Raw genomic sequence first — 18,306 nt, forward strand, 5'->3', positions numbered from 1 at the left:
ATATATTAGGCGTATTAGTGAGATGGCTTAATTTTTAGAAAAATTTTAATACTATATTATAAGATTACCACTCTCTAAAATCCTTCTCAAAAACCGTACAAGTTGGCAGCTAAGAAGTTTGCATCCCTGCCTATGGAGAAAGCGGAAATAAGCGTGTTAGTATACTGATGTGAGATATGTCATTATGATCAAAGTCTAGGACACAGTGGTGCTTTAACTAAGTGGATAGTATTATCCTTTCTTCCTGCGAAGAGAATTATTTTGCAAACTATACTTTGTAAAAAGTGTGGTTTTTTTTCCTGCCAAACCAAGAATTAAGCAGTTCTCTATAATTTTCTAGCAGCAGTTAATTATAATTAAGCAGTTAACTATAATTTTCTTCCATATAATTGACTGCTCCCCTCTTCTCTGTTCGCTCGCAATTTTTATTATGTAACAAATATCGCGGTCCCACAAATTGCCAAAGGGTACTCTTGCGAACAAAATCGAGGTGGACTTTCAGAAATTCCGATTGATTGCAGGGTGGACACATGAAAGGCAGGTGCGTGATATGAATATCCGTCAACTTCCGCTTGAAACGGGTTCCATTACGGCCCAGATAAGTTTGCTGGTTGCGAGATGAATTAACTGGCTCACTTTCACTTTCTGGACAATGACACCAATTTTCATTGTTACGCCATTACATAAGTTTTTGGCAGTTGACCTTTTGATATTCTCTTCTTTTTTGCTGAGCAATGGCTCCACTAACCGAAATATGCAACATCAATACATGTTAACTGAGTTGTTTTTCTTTTCTTTTTTTTTTTTAAAATCACTATGCATTGTTTAAAACCGTATTAAACGTTTTTTTCTTTCCTTTCCTCTTATTTTTATTGTTTGACTTTGATCTACATAGACCGATTTGCTTTCATTGCTGGAAGCATTTATTTACATAATCATCTATTGAAGAACTATCATTTGGAATATTTTATGAGAAACCATTGTTTATTTATTAATCTTCATCCGATGTTTGAGAGTTCTAGGCTTTTATAGCAAATTTTAATCTTGTTGTTGTTTTTTGTGTAAAGCATACTTAGATTTTTTGCGACATAGTTTGATTTATTCGCTGATTTGATCAAGGTTACTTTAATAAATAGCCAAATGTATTTCTTATTAATTTACAATAATGTATTTTTATTTATATTTTTAATTAGTAAAATATATTTATTTCATTTCTTTTTGTTATTACTGAATAACGAAATGAAAATTCTCTGTGCTTAAATTGACAGTAGCTTTGTCTTCGTTTAGCAAATTACTATTATTGTATTTCAACTAGATAGGGGTGCGCAACCTTTTTTAGTAAAGGGCCACAGTAGGTTGACTAACGAAGAGCTGCACACATGTTGAGTCATGTTGGCATTAAATGTGATATTTTTCATGTAAACATTAGTATTCTACATTTTTATCTGAAAACTAAGTAATATATTTCCAGAAAATTAAAAACTTTTAATTATTGGAAATTATTCAAAAATAAAAAAGTAAATGCTTTTTCAAAATTTTTTTCCCTTTTATCAATAACTGATTTACTAAAAACAATATGTTTACATAACCATATATAAATTTTGGGGGAAAGAAATATAGATTCTAAGCGAAAAAAAAAAGTGAAACAAAATCTGTATTGCTTACTAAGTAAAAGATTAAAAGAAAAAAAAATTCATACATACTTTAATGAGAAATATAAAATCGAATTGTTTTAAAAAAGAAAATTTATAAGGTTGAAACAAAATTAAAACTAAACATCATGAAGAACAAAATTTAAGATTCTATATTTATTTGGAATTATACTTCAGATATTATTTCGATTTCTTAAATTTTTCGTATGAATTTTAAATAGGAAACTCTCTCTTTCTAAAATATTTTATAACGAATAGTTGAGCAGTTTAAAAATTCGAGTTTTCCTCCGCTTTTCTAATTTTCTTGTTGCAATAATATTGCATTAAAAAACATCGGAATTTTAAAATAAACGTGTAAATTGCGACACACATTAGCAAATATGCGAACTCTTCCGGTCAATTAACACGTTCATGCCGGGTGCAGCGCCTGAAAGCGGGACGGAAAAGAGAAAATAATGGTAGAAGAACTACTTCAATATTAGATAATATTCGAGAGGAGTTAATCTATTCTCAACAATAACAATTCACTGTAAGGAAATTTATCACGGCGAAGAAGCGATTCAATATAAAAATTGCATCCATTAAAAACAATAGGTAGTTATGGATTTTTATTATCCCCGGAGAAAAACTAGAAAATGAAATTTATTTGTTACCAGTTTTTTCTCCGGTGCGCCGCCCGATGAGACAACGGTGGGTCACCCCGGCATGAACGTGTTAATGTACCATTATTCTGGGAACGACAATTATATATTTAAATTTAATTCGTGTTTCAATAAAGTAAAATTAAAATTATTTAACATACCGTTATGTTTATATAACTTTAACATACATACTACGCGGAAAGGAAATTGAGTTCTGAATGCTTTCAAAGAATGAGAAATTGAAACAAAGAAATTTAGGCAAACTTTATTTATGCATAAATTACCCTTATTACAAAAGGCTGATTTATCTAATGCCATGAAGCGCATTTGAACTTGACTTTATTACTTTTCAAAATGTTTGACTTTAGTTCTGTTCTGCTGTGAAAAATTTTGCACTAATATCGTAAATGTTAGAGACCATGAGAGTATAATTAATCAATATTAAAATTTAAAAAAAAAAACATTAAAAGTGTTGTGTAATTTTTAAAATAACTGTTATTAAAAAACATTTGATTTACTCATAATTTTTCCATGATCTATTTTCTATCTCCTTAAACGCTTCAAAACACCATCCTTTCGAAATTTATAACATTTACTTCGATGCAGCAAGACGACCTTTTCTGTCAATGCCTTCTATAATTTACTTTTCCCTTCAACACCCCCAATGTCACTTCTCTTTCGACGAAAGTTATGTCATGCCGCACAACAACAATAAAAAACATATATATAAATATTCGATATCCGATTCGACCCTGGCCATGAAATCCCTTTTCCCTTTCATATTCACTTTCCCATTTCCTTGAGAATCGTCAAGGCATCATGCCTCCTATTAAGTCATACATCGAAACCTCAGGAAGGTGATGTTCCTTGCCTTGGATAACATTTGGTGGTGATTATTGGATTTTGTCACAGGAAAGAAAGAGTCGATTTAAGTCAAGGCTGTGACAAACAGAGCGCCGATTGCTCATGGTATCGAAGTCAACCAACTGAATCTGAATGGCGGACAAACAAGCGCAATTAAGATGCCACGATAGACCGTCATTGGAGTGAAAAGACCAAAGCGTGACTAAAACAGATTTAGTGAAAAGCAAAGTCTGGACTGTGTTCTATGTTTCTTGAGGATTTTGTTAGCAATTAAAATTGTGGCTTTTCATTCATGTCCCAGAACCATTCATTGAAACTCGGTCAGAGTAGACGTTAATGGGCACCTTTTTTATAAGCTGAAGTTCTAGATAAGTAAGTTGAAGCTCATTTATAGTATTGATTTGATTAACGTTGTTAATAGACTTAGCTAATCAGATGTACTTAGTAATGCGCCTGATGTTACGGTCAGTTACTCTTTTCTAGGAGGACGAATTAAATAATTCATATTATTGATAAATGACTTTTCAGCCATCAGGACAGGTTGTGAATAAAAATTTTAATTTGAATCTAAAACAAACCTATGTATCTTATAATGTTTTGATTATACTGCCTGATTCCGAAAATAAAAATATACAACAAGAGTTGGAAGATTATAAGTGTAACTAGAAGCCTTTAGCAACCACCTTGGTCACCTTTTATAATTCTCTTGTATACATAAACTTTGATGATTATCAAGCAGATGCACAGCACAACTGTGTTTAAATATTCTAATTTTTCATACCCTCCCTCAATCCTAACACCTTAAGTAGTTTTACACAATATATTAACCAACCTCAATTAGTTAACCTTAATTAGTTTTAAACTATAAACTTTTCCTTCGTCTGGCTAATGTTTCCGTGCGGTAGTACTTTGATTTCAGTTAGCAGATCTTATACAAAGAAGCAAAATCTTAATCAGACCAGAGTAAAAGCAGATCTTATACGGGATAAGGCGCATCATGATTGTAATCAGCAATTAGTGAAATGGTGATGATGATATGTAAATGTGGTTTGAGATTGAAATTATATTCGTTTTCTTCCCTCCGACTATCCCTTATAAATAAAAAATTAAAAAAAATAGGTAAATTAATTAAAAAAAAAAAACTCTTAGGCTGGTGTTTTTTTTTGAAGTTTCATTTTTTAAAAGAAGTATTGCAGAAAATAATAAAAATAGGTTATTCGTTCTATTTCTTCTAGAAATGAAATGAAATGACATTAAATTTTCCAAGAATATTTTTCTTAACCATAATGTATGAAAAAACTTGCGTTATTCTGTAAACTCTTTTTGTTCGTGTAAACAAATTTATAAGCATGCGATGACTAAATTGTTGTGAAAATAACTCATTATTATTTCTTTTAGTAGAGAGTTAAAAACATTTTATGGGTAGGATCACTGTACAAATACGTCATATTTATGTTTAATAAAACGCATAACTATATTTTTACAGAATTTTCTTTTTGATATAACAGTTACATTTAATTCACACGAAATACATAATTGGATATGTTAAACTAGAACGGATTTATTTAAATTTTTACATTTTGTCAGTCTTTTTACCAGATGTGAAGTGTGGTACAGCCAAATTCGTTTTAACTGTTGTACTAGAAATCGAACTAACTAACCAACAAACTTGCTAGTCTGTAACTGCCGTTGTAACTTGCACATCGCCTTCACTCTAATTTGAGATTACCAAATAAATATTTGAGGAAAGATGCTTTAGCTATGCTTTTAAATTGAATCAAGACATAATTATTTTGTAATAATATAGTGAGGATGTTTTAAAAAAATTCGTAAAGAAATAAAATATTTTATTAATGAAACAATAGCAAAAAGTAATATTGATAGCATTTTGATAGCATGTTCTATTGGAACAATATTTCGAAGGATCAATATTATTTAACTTTTATTGTAAGAAAACATAACCTGTTTTAGTTTACAGATAGATGTTCTCGATTAAATTAATCTTATTAAAAGAATAATGTAAATCTTTTTATGAAGATTTTTTAAGTAGTTAACAAATACGTATTAGTTAAAACAAGAAGTATTCTGTAAATGTTATCTCCTTTTGAAGTAATAATTTCTTACAAACAGGAAATAATTGTTATGTTTAAAATTTTAAAGTAATCGGAAACTCGTTAGCGCCAAAATAAGTGTATCTACAATTGATATGAGATATGATATCTACAATTGATATTGATATGAATTTATATATGAGGGGATTTTTCTTTGATGACTTATGGCACTTGTTTTAAACTCTTAATGATATTTATCCAACTGAAATCTACTCTGAATCTATAAAAATATCAGATTTTATAAGAATGATATCTAATTTTATTTGATTTAAGGAGAATTGATTAAATGAAAATTAGGAAAACAATTGAGAGTTATTGTATGAGTTTAGACTCTTATAATATTTATCATCTCAGACTGAAACCCTGGAGTTAATCTGAATCTTGTTACTGTGTGAAAAGTTTAAATTTAAAATGCTTTATTTCATTTCTAGAAATATTTATTGCAAAACAATATTTACTGAGTTACATTTTGCATTGTGAACATCACCTTCACGTGAACATCACCTTCATCAAAAATTGATTTAATTTCTTCATATTCAATTGAGATATAAGCTCGCAAATACTTCATTTATTATAGAGGTTACAGATAACTTTATTCTTTCTATATTAGAACAATAAAATGTAGTAAATAGATAATACACCATTTGAAAAATATATTGTATTTACACAAACTGCATACGGGGTTTACCGTAACGATCACATGTAATATTTAATGAGAGATTCCTAATGGAAACAAAAGCAAAAGTAAATAAACACTATTGATTGAGACGATCTTAAAAACATTGAAACCCAATTGACTGTCTTATGAACCAGAGAGGAGCTTAGAAAGCGATTATTAGTAAACCAATAAGTTTCATCTACCTATGAAACTGATTTTGATATTTTAACTTTTTGACTTTCGTTTACGTTTCATTCATTTAAAGTAATCATATTTTGAATGAGCTATACGCAAGACCTCATTTTTCTCTTCTCATTTGCTCTTTTAAATCTTAAGAGAGCTAATAATTTTCCTCTCTAAAATATTTTAAATCATTTAGTTGTCACTTTTATTATTACTAACCAGCACAAGTTTGACGGATTCATTCTTGTAATTACTCTTTTCATAAACTTTTCATAGACTTAATTGCGATACACCAGTTTTAATGAAAGCGTTTTTCGCTTTTTTTTATTTATTTTTTATTCATTAATTTTTTTTGTGAGTTGCGTTTTTAAACTGGTCTCCTTAAATCTTCGATGCCCCAAATAATGCATTCAACAGCAGTTTCCAGCTCTATCTAGCATTTAAGCACTTCAGAAAAGAAGGAAGGAAAAAAAGGAGAGAAATGCAAGCAAATAATCTAATTGGGTAATAAGATAAATGCAATTTATACTTAGCAATAATTTATTTATTTATTTTTAATAGGTATCTTTATTCTGCTAATTGAAGGAAAACTAATGGTCTAAATTTCGCACTTTAATTTCTGAGATTTGAACTTATAGCTATAGTCAAAATATTTATGGTGCTAAACTTTTATAGCATGTACAGCTGAATTGATTGACTGACCTATTACTAACATTAATTGTTTTTGTATTACATTGCCGGCAACAGAGGTTCAAATCAAGCCCGCAACAGTGGTATTTTCCTTTAAGCGTGATCTCATTATAATAAAATCATCATTCAGAGAGAGATTTCTGCTCGCATTTTAGAGTTGAACTCTTTACTATAAAACGCAATGCTCAGATCAGTATCTACAAGAAGAGAAAAGGTATCAGAACTGTGTTCCATAAACAAAAAGTTTAATCTCTTAGTAGTCCAAACGTAATAACGTCTTTCGTATCCCTACTGCGCAGCTTAGTAGCCAGAAGGTAGAACCATCTTTCTTATTTTATCTCCACTGCGCAGTTACGTCATTACGTCGGACTTCTAAATTGATCTGTGCTAAGGCCTTCTCTCATCTATGGGGTGTTGCTTAGATGTCTAAAATTCCCTCTATTAATATCAAGATGCTGACAGAGAGTTGCTGTATTATTCAGTATCTGCTTAGAATTAGGGACCATCTGGGTTGATATTTAATAACCTAAAAATGCTTTCGCAGTAATACATGATTTACCGTACTTGGAAAAATATTCAGTCCACTGAAAACACAACCTTTTGGATTTGGTTTAGCATTCGACTTGATTCTCAGCAGTAAGCAAACACAAACCGAGGAGTTACAATAAAGATTCGATACATTGGTTATTAGTTGCCAATCACTAAACATATAATTTTACGATTTTCCTTGTTCTTTTTTTAATTTTAGATACTGTAAAAAAATTAAGTTCAAATTTTTTTAAAAATTGTAATCAGTAAGCTATTTATTTTTCGCCCTTACTTATTTAAATCATTTTTAAAGTGAATAATTTTCTTTTCTTGTTCAGACGTGAAATAATGTTTAAAAAAATGAAAAAAAATTTTTTTTTTCTTCAAGTAATTGTAAATATCTATGTATATAGTTCTCTTACACGGCGACAAAAAAAAGCCTCATTACAACTCCCCGAATGGCAACGCTAGAAAATCGACCAATGATTGCCGCTAATAATGTTACATGCCAAATCTAGCTGAGATGGCTCAACATATAGCGCTTTTTAAAACGGAAACTGAAATAACCAGAGAGAACATAAGCTAGGCAGAAGTGAGTTGTCTTTGTCGATAGATCTCTATTTTAGTATTTTGTCGAAAGCGCTTTTTTTCACGAATTTATATACAACGAATTTATTTCACGATTTTTGATTTATATCACGAATTTATTTGTTTTACTAGAATTAATTTGTTTATGCTGGTTTTTCCATTGCAATTCACTTATTTCAATTTTTAATAGACTTAATTATAGCCAGAATTTTAGCCTTTTTAAAGAGATATCAGTTTTAGAAATTTTATCTTAAGATTTTATACTATAGCACGTTTCTAATAGGTTTAACGAATTACATGTCATTTATTTGAATTCAAATTTATTTTAATGACTTAGTATTTACTAAAAAGATGTAATTTTTTTTTAAAAAAAAAGTTGTTATATGGATTTGAATTATTGTTTTGAATTCTTAGAATTTTTTTGCATTTGCAGCGTACCTAAGTTAGTAGCGAGCGAAGCGAGCTTGGTTTGCGAAGCAAACCATATAAGATTGCGTAGCAATTTTCGGGGGTTGGCGAGCGTTAGCGAGCAGGGGGCGCAGCCCACTAGTTGTAATAAATTTTGAAGTATGCTATTTAAAAACTAAAAAAATAACTACAAATTAAAAAAAAATATATTTAAAGAATTTTAATAGTAATAAATTATATTTGCAACTTAAAACGTTATTTAAAAAATTATATTTCCTCAATATATTTTTTTAATAATTTTTCGTTCTTACTTTCCTTTTACTGTAATAGAATATTAATTAAAATATATATTTTCTAGGTTGCAGAACTGATGAAACGATGTATATCTAGAGCGATTTCAAACCGTGTTTTTTCCACATTGATTTTTGCCAATTTACTCATTGCCAAAGGGGCACTAAAGCTACTCTAACAGGTAATGTGTATAATATATCCCATTAGCGCTATGAGATTAATAATTTAATAAAATATATTTAGTTATAAAATTTTTTAATTGTGATTTCATTTTATTCTACTCATTGTTAAAATATATTTTTACCTGTCTCCACACAACACTTTGATACTCACAGCTCATTCGCTTCCCTATATAGACTAAATTTTTGACATTAAACACTTTACCTGAATTATAGGATTGACATTAAAACATACATTCCTTTGTGAGGCTTCAAATACTAATACATTATTGTCCGTAATGTTTATATTCATGTATTTAAAATTACGAGTCTTGGAAGTTAATAACATCTGTCGTAAACTTACGTTTATATTAACAAAATGTTTAGAGAATTAACTTAATGTGCGTGTGTAGAGATTTTACAGCTTCGAATTATGTTACAGAAAAATATCTTTTATAAAAATGATGACTCAAGTGTACTAAAATATCGGCGTTTATTTCATTTTAATCCTAACTTATTAAAATTTGTTGGATATTTGGGAATCCTGTTTCGAGGAGTGGTACTATAGTAGTTTGAAAGTCACACCTGGCAAATCAGGTTTAAATAAGTTTTCTTTTTTACTTATATATTAAACAATATTTTTTTATCAAAACATTTATCGTTTTAATTTATTGTTAGTGTTAGGAATTTAGTTAGTCATCTTCAACCTGCTTGTGCCTAGAATCATTTTTAAAGAACGTTTCTTTTTTCAAAAAATCGGAAAGTGTTAGAACAGGTGTTTCATTATAAAAATTTATTATGTAGACACAGGGTAGTTTTTCAGACCATTATTTATAAGTAAAACAAACAAAAACAATAAAAAAATATAACGCATTATTTGCTTTCCTGCTGGATTAATTTTTAATTTTGCTACCTTAAAGTAAAAAATTAAAATGTAGAATTAATAGACAAATTTCATTCAAAAAAGAAAAAAAAAGAAAGCTGTTCGTTATTGTCTGAAATTCTGATTTCGAGTGGTATTTTTTTATAATGATGTTGCTCCAAATATGAGGTACGTTTTACCTAGAAATCATAGAGGAAGTTCTTGAAATTTCATTCACGAGGATATTTTATTCTCTTGAACTGACTTTAAACTCTACTGATCTCTAAAGAAGGACAAGGAAAAGAACGGAAAACGTGTCTAAACGCATTTAGATTCTGAGACAATGCATATAATTTAGAATTCCATCCGTATTTTTCTCAGTGTTTAAATGAAATTGTTAGTGTGATGAAAAAAAATACAATGCCATCTTATGAAATGGACAGTGTCATCAAAATGTGCCCTTACAGTGCTTCCGGAATCATTTGAAAGCTTGAGAAAGTGAAAGATGTTTTGTTTCCTCTGACCTAAATAAGACCATAATTATTTACCAAAACTGATTTCACGGTCACTTTTATAGCAGAAACTGTAAAAAAAAAAAAAAAAAAGATTTAAAAAAAAATGAGGTAAAAAAAAAATTATTCATTATTACAAATAAAATATGTTGAAACTACGTGATGTTGTCGACGATTTGTTGTTGGTAAGGTACCTACCCGCGTAAGCGGGCACAAGACTTCTTAATCAGTGATTTGCCCTAGGGCAACTGGTACTGTTGTCATAGATAAATTGGAGGGAAATCAGGGCAGTTGGCTGCTGAATAGCGTGCTGCAATATGCAGATCAAATCATGATTAGACGTGATGTTGTCATAAATGTCAAGTTACTTTCCTCTGAGAATTTTTTTTCTTCTATTGGTAGTAAAATTTGTGCTTTACCATCACGTCCTACATCAGAAACAGAGATGCCAACTTGCTCCAGACAGCAAATATAGATTTTAAAGTGGTAGTTTATCAATTGTGATTCTTGGCTTAATAAATTCAATTTAGTTGATTTTTATCCACCACTATTTCTAAATAATTCGTAAGCTTATATAATTCACCACTTTATAGTATATATGTCATGCTATACCTTTTAAAAATAGAGCGAAAATAGTAAAATAATTACAAAATTTACTATGTAGTTAGTTACCGTTTTTTTCCATTATTTTGGCGTGTCCGGGAGCGCGAATTGACAAAACATACCGTAGATTGCAAAGGGTTGGCGAAAATTTCTATTGGCGTTAAAGGAGCGTTCTCGCAAATCGCCAANTTGAAATTCGCTTGCGCAAGGATTATTATGCTTTCATACATTTATTGTAATTATTTATATGTAGTGGTGGTTAGACTCATCTATAATTATCATTATAATTCAAAAAGTTAATCGGAATAACCTGAGTATTGCTACCACTTTAAATATGAAAATAAAATCTTCCGGAAGAGTTGGCAGGTATGCTATACCTTTTAAAAAGAAAGCGAAAATAGTCAAATAATTACAAAATTTACTATATAGTTAGTTACCGTTTTTTTTTCTTCATTATTTTGGCTTGTCCGGAGCAGCTGGCATCTCTGCAGAAAGCAGCCACACGGTATTTCTCGGAGCGCAGACTATTTAAAAAGTGAACCAGTTGTGCGCATGAACCCCAATTCTATTTTCATACCTGCCAACATTCACTCTTTTCGAGAATGGATTTTCCTAGTGGTAGTAAAACAATTACCGAAAAACTATCTTCCTCGAAAATATATTTATATTTTAGTCAGGTTGAAAATCGCTATCGTAAGGACTAATTTGCTTTTATATGTTTGTTGTAATTATTTAAATGTAGTAGTGGTCAAACTGATTTAAAATAATTATTATAATTCAAAACGTTTAGGGAAATAACATGAATTTCGCTAGCACTTTAAATATGAAAATAAAATCTTCCTGGGAAACATGAAGAGTTAGCAGCTATGTGTTTTGAAAGTAATTCATAGAAATTTATCATATATATTTGAGAATCGAATCTGTAATGGTTGACAAGTGAATAAGACAAACCAATCACATTCATCAATTAAACAAATTTTTAGACATATATTTGCTACCACTTTCTTATTTTTATTAGATTAAACGGCTCCTTCGCAATATAGTTTACCACTGTATCGGTCTGATCGGATCGACTACCTATAAAAAACCGAGTGGAGGCTTTACGGTGTGAATCATTTTGCTTTCATAAATTTGATTTTAAGTTTCATCTTACGTATCACAACTTATAAATTATTCAGATATTCATGTGTAACGCTCGCTACGCTTACCTTTCGTTTTCTGTAAAGTTTCTTAAAGTACTACAAAAAATAATAATAACCACTATTCTGCAAATTTCGGTGTCTGCTACTTAACCTTTACATATCATTTTAAAACTCGAAACTGTGCGCAATTATTAATTTCTTGATATAGAAATCATCTTTGATTGCACTGTAAACAACCACTCGAAAAAGAATGATGTCTCAGAGATGCCAACTGCTCTAGACATGCCAAAATGATTTTTTAAAAAACGGTAAATAACTACTAATTAAATTCTACAAACACTTGACTATTTTTGCTTGCTTTTTAAAAGGCACAGCCTGCCATAACTACTTAGTTACCTTATATAACAAGACCCATATCCTATACGTCGTGAAATTACAGAAAAATTAAAATATATACATAGATTGTATACTGAGTTTCTGGGGTGACTATAACCGAAACTACGATAGTGATGAATTATTTAAAAATAGTGATAGATAAAAATCTACTAAATTGAATTTATTAAACCAAAAATCACAATTGATAAACTACCACTTTAAAATATTTATTTGCTGTTCGGAGCAAGTTGGCCTCTCTGTGTTGAAGACGTCTGAGACACGTCAATTATTATTTTGACATAAGAAGCAAATGACGTCTCCGTATGCCAAGGTATTTATCAGTCTGGAACACTAACTCTACAAATCTTGGTGAACCTCAAGAAATGCATAAGTAAGTGCTTTTAAGCGTTTTACAAGCATTTCATGATAATCAAAACCTGAAATTTACCACCATTTTCCCCAAAAAGTGTTTTTTAAGTCAGAATTATTTGTTACATCCACCATCAAAACTACATGCTGGCAGACCTGCCAACTTTTAATCCCTTCCATTATCATTTTTCCCAGTGGTATTGAAATGGAATTAAAACTTCAATTTTAAGCAAACAAATACGTTGTATTTGAAAAAAATTAATTTACCAACCATGATAGTAACGCTACAACCATGATGATAGTAATTTACCAACCATGATAGTAACATATTAATATATAAGCTTAATTTTTGTAAGCATAGTGGTGATCAAAATCATTTAAAAATTAAATTTANTTATCAGAACTTAAGAATCTAGCCATATGGCCTGCACTTTTATAAGTAATAGTGGACAAGTTATGCTAAAATTAATTTTTTTTAAATATTAAGACATTAATTTTGCTACAGTTTGAAAAGAAGATTTCTAAAACTACGGAAGTTCCGTAGCAGTTGGAGGGTATGTATTTGTTACATCCACCAGCAAAACTACATGCTATAGATGGTTTTGAATGAACTGTCTGACACAATACTATTTGCATTGCACATTACTAAAATTCTCTAAATATGATTACTTTTATAGCAATTTAACAGTGGTAGGTAACTATTTTTTTTTCTTCGTCATAATGAGATCAAAATAATTATGTTTTATTTCTATGTCTTTTACTCGCTTTATTTCCCTCCCCTTTCTTTTACATAGAACAACTTATTATATTATATTATTAAAAGAAAATTAATTAAAAATAAAATGCGCAAGAAATGCACTACATAAAAAAAATAAAGCAAGTGTTTAGAGAACTACAAGAATTGTCATTTCCATCAATAAGCAATAAAACGCTCTTTGCATCCATTCTTTTTCTCCATGGAGTTTTAATCACCCAAGGAGAGACATTTTTTACCTCAAAAATAGCAGCCTCATTTTACGCTATGGGAAAATGTCCTTTGCATTTTGAAACAGTTTTTAACGTATTTATGGCCCTGAACTCCTTTGCCATCAAAATGTGGGATATCGACAGAACCATCTCTTTGTTTGGATATCTATTCATAAATTGTCCTAAACTGGCAATTATCTAGAATTTCTAGGAAAACAGATGCTTTATGCTTTTAGGGATTTAAAGGGGGAGACTCTAGTTGATATTTTCCATTTTTTTGGTGATTTTGTCAAGAGACTTTCTCTGACATATTGTCCAGTTAAAGTGATTTAATATAGATGAGGTTTAAATAATGAATTTATTAAAGTGAAGAAAGTCCAAATGACGAGAACCAGTCTGCACTACGAACTGCCTGTTTCATCATCATCATCGAAATATATCTGGGCGCCTGGGGCCGTTAGCGGCCTTTTTCCCCTTCGTTTTGTATTGTGGTCTTTAAGGTGGTTCTTTCTGGTAATTAGAACTGACTGTTTACAGTGAAGAGATCTCTTATATACTAACAAAGAATGTTCTAGAAACTTCCTAGGAATAACTAAAGGGGAAATTATGTAAATTGAATGTACCAGAAGCTTCTGGAATGTTCATAGAATTACGAGTAAATAAGAAAAATTGGGAATTAGTGTCCGCGTCCCGTATCGAACCTGGGACCTTCTGCTTCAGGGATGCCAACTACTCCGCTTTCTGGAATAGTTTTATTAAAGTGGTAGCAAATTATATATTAAAATTCGTTAAAGAAAGATAGTTACGCTTACTTTTTAATTTAGTAACCAGTTGTTTGATACTTTAACGTTGCATTTTATATCATACTGATAATTTTTGATATTTAGTGGGGAAAAAATTACTTATAATGAAAAATACTAAACTAAAAGTTAACTAACTAAACTAAACTAAAAGTTAAGTAACTTAAAATTCGCTACCACTAGAAAATACTTTTTTACAAAGCGGATCAAGTTGGCATCTCGGTTTGTAGATTCGGATTATACCACTGAGCTACTGAGATTGAGACTGCTCGGCAATATAATCATTCTAAATATTCTCTTGAAAAGCCCTCGCAGTTCTACTTCAACATAATTTAGTTATTTCCAGCTGAAATTTTGACAAATATAAATATTCTGTTTACTTTTATTTAGGTTAATTAATTTTTTAACTTAAATTATTGTTTTTTTTTTTTTTCATGAGCTTGACAATTTGCTCGAAACAATTTTCATTTATTTACATTTTATCATTTTCTAAATAAATCGTACCATCGAGAACGCCAATTCTTAATAAAGTTTATCTTCAGATTAAGAGAACTTATTAAATAAATCCATTTGTTGGGAAGTAAGCAAATGTCTGTATTAAAATACTGAATACATTTATAGCTGTATGTTTATGTACTGTTATAATTGTTTTATGTTTTATAGTTAATACACCAAATTTATTTATATATTACATTAGTTCATGATTTTACCATTCATTGTTCAAGCATGAATCTATTTTCAACGCACGGAGTTCGCTCTTAGTTTATATTTATAAAATTAATGTAACTTTTAAAATTTTTAAATCGAAACTTAGAATTTTTATAGTGTCTCAATAATTTTGTTTTCATTCATAAATTGAATGTCAAGTTTAATTTTATTAAAATATTACCCATAATTTAATAAACAAATTTATATAAATGTAATGATAATTTATGTCCTAATACAAAAAATTAACATCAACTTACATTTTAATTCATTTAAAGAACGGCGAAATATCTTAAATGCAAAAGTTTCATCCATATGATTTTATTATGCTCAATAATAAAAACTGTAACAGAAATAAAAATAAAACTATAATAAAAATATAAAAGAATTGGATAATTTGTTAAACTTAATTTATTGTATGAGAGTGTTGAGTGTACTTTATGTAGTTTTATTTATTTTGCTTTTATCAAAATAATATAAGATTTTTAAAGTAATTATTTTGTGCCAATTAAAATTTCAGAATTTAGTGTTTTTCATAAATATTTCTCAAAATTGAAAATATTAAATTAAAAAAAATTTAATACTGAAACTATAAATACTGCCGAACTAGGTAGAAAAGGAGAGTTCTATGTGTTTACTGTTTTATTTCTTTGTTTAAATTTATGTATAGCTCTTATGGTTTAAAAAAAATACTAGAAAGTAAAAACAGAACTTGTAAATGAATGAAATATTTCTTTGTCAATATGCTGTTATCAAACTATTCTTCGATTTCCGCTTGTATAGTAGAAGAAATTTAACTAATTAAACTCTTTTTTTTTGTATATAGCTGTATTGAAAAAAAAATATTTAGTCATGCTAGATTAAGAGGTCTGGCTCTCAAGGCACTTTTTAGGGATAAATATATTTCTTCAACAGACATAGTATACAAATCTACGACTCACCACAACTCAAATTTTTTTTACAGATATTAATGTAAAAATTGTATTTGAAGTTTATTCTATTGATTCCCATTTTGAATCACCCCTTAACATTGCACAGCTACATCTGCATACCTGCCAACATTCACTCTTTTTGAGAATGGATTTTCCAAGTGGTAGTAAAACAATTATGGAAAAACTATCTTCCTCAAAAATATATTTATGTTTTAGTCGGGTTAAATTCGCTATCGTAAAGATTAATATGCTTTTATATATTTGTTGTAATTATTTATATGTACTGGTGGTCAAACTGATTTAAAATTATTATTATAATTCAAATAGTTTAGTGAAATAACCTGAATTTCGCTAGCACTTTAAATATGAAAATAAAATCTTCCGGGAAAACCGGAAGAGTTGACAGCTATGCATCTGCATAAAGCGGAAAAATACTCCAATTCCAAAGTTTAATTTGTCTACCAGCTGAATACCAGTTCTTCGCAAAGAGTAGAAAATAGAAAAGTAAATAATCAATAAATCGATATTAAACAGCAGCATCATATCAACACAAGATCAGATATCAACACATAAGTATTTACCAAAACAATTAATAAAGTTAAAATAATATTTTTTTTATTTATTGTTATTTGTTTCCTGTTGATGACTTTACATTATTAAATTGTGCGAAACACATTTTTTTAAGAAGTTCAATTAAACAAAATAAAGATCTAACAATACACAAAGATGCCAACTTGCTCCGCTTTGCAAAATAGTATTTTCTAGCGGTAACGAAATTTAAGTTATTTTTAGTTTAGTATTTTTAATTTTAATAAATTTTTCCACCACTAAATATCTAAAATTATAAGAATTATATAACATGCAACCTAAAGGCATTAATTACTTGGTTACTGTTTTTTAAAGTAAGCGTAACTATGCTTATTTTACAAGTTATGCTATTTAATTCGCTACCAATTTATTAAAACTTTTCCAAAGAGCGGAGCAGTTGGCATCCCTGAATACATAGCTGCTGCATTCGGCATGGAACTATTGATCAAGCTGGCCAACGCATAGTCAAATTTTACCACAAACAAATGTCTCCATTAATTTTAATCTCAAAAACCACGTTTGATTTATTTTAATTTGCTTAACGATAGCTTATTTAAATGTCACGATGGTATAAATCATTTTAAATCAATAAATAAAGTGTGGAGCTGTGGTGGCTCATGGGATAGAGCACTTGCCTTTGCCTCCCAATGAGATGATCCGAGTTCCAATCTCAACGATGGCTGGTCTAAGCAAATTCCGCATCCGGCTTGCACCGACCATAGTACTGGCGTAAAATAACCTCAGTGGTAGATGGATCATATAGTCACCTTGCTGTCGAGCTAACAATGGGAGGTTTTTGTGGTTTTCCTCTCCAAGTAACGCAAATGGGAGTTAGTTCACGAACACGAATTTCTCCCAATACTTGCTCCAGGAGTTCTTTTGTCTTATAAATTGGGTTTAAAATTACAAGGCTACGGAGTTAAACATTGGTAGTGGTAAACCCAAAATTTAGGTTAGCTGTTCAACGACGGTTATTAAATCAAACTTGTTTGGGCTGTGATCGATAGAGCGTTCGCCTTCCAATGAGGTGAATCGGGTTCAAATCCCAGCGATGGCTGAACTATACGATTTTCGCACCCGTCTCGGTACCGACCACAGTGATGAAGTAAAATATCCTCAGTGGTAGGCGGATCACAGGCTAGAGTCCCCTTGCCGTTAGGCCAACCATGGGAGTTTTTCGTGGTTTTTCTCTCCAAGTAACGCAAATGCGAATTAGTTCCATCAAAAGACCTTCACGAAGGCAAATTTTTCCCAATACTTGATCAAGGTGTTTCCTTGCCTTCTAGTCACAACCCAAAATTTATTCTGTTCGACTGAGCAAAATTCGACTATGCAACTACGAATATAAAATAAAATGAAATCAAACTGGTTTTAAAGTTTTTAATTCAGTTTTTCCTAAAAGTGATTCTTAAGATTTCCATATAGTTCTTTCCCTTTATTAAATAGTAGTTTGCTTAAATTGTAGAAGTAGTACCTAATTTGTAGTTTTTTTTAGAAATTTACTCTCTTTAGTATCAAGATGTTTCAGTTTTCATAATAATGTGTTGAATATTAACAAAACACGTTGACTTGAGTGTGAAATATAATTATTTTACGTTTGATGTCATGTTTTTGTCATAAATTAAGAAAAAGTTACTTTTATCAATCTATGTGAGTGTGTATTTCGGATTATATATATAT

General features: G+C 29.9%; 1 protein-coding gene across 2 annotated transcripts in view; it reads left to right on the top strand.

Moving 5' to 3' along the window:
- Positions 1–18,306, top strand: part of LOC107437321 (clavesin-2) — a 94,966-nt gene that overhangs the window by 29,184 nt on the left and 47,476 nt on the right. For both annotated transcript variants that reach the window (XM_043052558.2, XM_043052559.2), the window contains exon 2: positions 8,682–8,795. The gene's annotated coding sequence lies outside the window, so the exon portion shown is untranslated. The remainder of the gene's footprint in view (positions 1–8,681; positions 8,796–18,306) is intronic.

Source organism: Parasteatoda tepidariorum, chromosome 9 (assembly GCF_043381705.1).
Source record: "Parasteatoda tepidariorum isolate YZ-2023 chromosome 9, CAS_Ptep_4.0, whole genome shotgun sequence".
NCBI lineage: Eukaryota > Metazoa > Arthropoda > Arachnida > Araneae > Theridiidae > Parasteatoda > Parasteatoda tepidariorum.